This window comes from Amblyomma maculatum, chromosome 4 (assembly GCF_055883805.1).
Source record: "Amblyomma maculatum isolate TAMU_Amacu chromosome 4, ASM5588380v1, whole genome shotgun sequence".
Taxonomy (NCBI): Eukaryota; Metazoa; Arthropoda; class Arachnida; order Ixodida; family Ixodidae; genus Amblyomma; species Amblyomma maculatum.
The window spans coordinates 124,680,647-124,683,056 of record NC_139347.1 but is presented as its reverse complement, the minus strand read 5'-3'; the positions used below and the strand labels follow the sequence as shown (position 1 = coordinate 124,683,056).

Below are 2,410 nucleotides of genomic sequence, written 5' to 3'. Positions count from 1 at the left end.
GAAGTTTTGGAATTTCAAGAATCCATATGTTGCCAAGCATGCATGTTGTGCGTTGATCACTTCGTATGAACTTAAATTGTTTTGGATGATTAAACTGACACTTGCTGCTGGTCTTGCTTAATGATGTTTTTTTTTTTACATTTTGTCTTGTTCCTTTCTTCAGAGCGGTGCACCAAGCTGAATGCTGATGTGTTTACAAAAAAAAAAGACGCCAATGGAGACACAATATCGCTCTGGTGTCGGCCAACTTCCAAGGACAGCGATGCTTTTTGTACTGCACCCCTGTACAATGTGGCCAACATGGCACTGCAGCTATACACTGCAATGCGAGCTCTCAGAAGCATAGCGCAAGCGAAAAAAAAAAAAAAACGCAATGCACAAGGTGTCCTTACCAAGAGTGCAATGATTCAAAGCACACTGGATTTAGCCAATGCAAGTGCAGCGTCATTTCAAAAGATGGTCACAAGAGCAAAAGCTCTTTTTGCCCTTTCTGTAGTTTCGAACAACCTCCACTATACATATGGAGACGTAGCAAGTGACATACTCTCACATGTTTCCGGATTCAGAAACAGCAAAAAGTTTTCAGTGTGGATGCGAAAAACTTTCATACATCATTTCTGATGACCTGGGGCCATATTTCAAGGCAAAAGTAGTTCAAGAGCTTCACGTGCCTGATATGTTTTATAGCCTTATGATTGACGAGAGCCCAATTCCTGAGGCCAAGGTGCAGCAACTGGATGTGATTGTCAGGTACTACTGTGCAAACACTGAAAGCGTTGAAGTCGAGCATCTCCAATCCTTTCATTTCGGCCATGAGACCACTGACGACCTGTTTTCCTGCACTGAGGATGGCCTGTGAAGCTTTTAAGCAGGACATGTTTTTACACCGATGGGCCTAACGTAATGAAAAGCCTTAAGCGAAGGCTAAAGACAGAAGTGAGCCCCAAGATGGCGACATCAGTGAATTTGCTCTGCACAAACTTCATAAGCTTTTGCTGCTGGGCTGGATATATTCTGCACAAAGTGGAATCTCTTGTAACTGACGTCCACTACTATTTCAAGTTTGCCACAAGGCATGCGGAAAGGAGCTGCTGAATGACCTGGGACTACCCCAACTAGAATTTTTGCGGCACATGAACAGCAGATGGATGACACTGCTTCCTAGCGTTGAGCGAGTGCTAAAGTCATATGATGCTCTCGTGGCATTCTTCAAAGCTGGAAAGCCAAGACGTTCATCACCTGTGAAGCACAGCCGTCTGTCTTCTGCATTCTCTGACAAAACACTGCGGGCTAAGTTGTTTTTCCTTCAAAACGCTGCTCAGATATTTGACAAGTTTCAAAACTATTCCAAAGCAAAGACCTTCTAGTCCATGTTTTCTATGATGAGATGTTGGTTAGTGTGAAGCAGGCCCTCCTTGGGAGGTTCCTATGCCAGAGTCATTTCTAAGTGCTACTGGCTCGCAACTGAAAGAACTTGACATAGCGTGCTCTGCAAATTAGAAGGCAAAACCCCAGATTGGCCTGGACACGCAACAGTTAATGGAACTGTGGAATCCTACCGAGAAGAAAGCGTTTTACATCAAGGCAAGAGCATTTTACATAGCTTGTGCAAAGTACCTGATCTCGAGGCTGCCGCTGGACAACAATCTGTTGTTTCATTTAAGATTTTTAAACCCAGACACAGGAGGAAATTCTTTCACACAATCACTGCATTATGTGGCTAATGCACTGCCTCAGGCCATTCCACCTAGTGATGTGTCATCGCTCATTGACGAGTGAAACTCCATCAAATGCAAAACCAGTGATTGGCAATTGTCGCCTAATGTGGTCACTCATTGGGCAAACGTGTTTGCACTACTGATGCCCGCTAGTCAGGCTAAATACCCAAGGATTACTAAGCATGTGAAAGCAGTGCTTTCGCTACCTCATGGGAATGTAGACTGTGAATGAGGCTTCAGCAAGAATAAACAAGCACCCCGCCATTGGAGTACTTTGTCCTTAACAAGCATTTCCAGCTTTCGTTAAACGCCTTCATGAAGCGGTACAGTGGAGATGCCACAAAGATGTATTTGTCCAGGGACATTCTGAGGAGCATTGAAAAATTCTACAGGCCATACCGGGAGCGAATCAAAGCTGAAAAGACATCCTAACAGCGAAAGCTTGAGGAGGAGGAGCAAACTCAAGTTTCAAAGGAAAAAGTTGATGGATGAGAAGTTCAGCTTGCAGCAGCGACTGTCATCCCTAAAATCTCTACTTTCGAGTGCACAAGAGCTTATAGAAAGAGGTTGTGGCCACCAGCGACATAGAAAAGATAGAGTGGGGCAATAATCCGCTAGGTGATGTGAACTCAAAACTGCCCTCTGTGATAGAAAAAAGACTGTTGACTCTGCTCTTGAGTCTATGAAGGCTA

The 2,410-nt window shown here is 44.3% G+C and overlaps 1 pseudogene; it reads left to right on the top strand.

The window, feature by feature from the left end:
* The first annotated feature begins 550 nt into the window (after window positions 1-550).
* Window positions 551-1,779, top strand: LOC146192300 (uncharacterized; annotated as a pseudogene).
* Window positions 1,780-2,410: the final 631 nt, after the last annotated feature.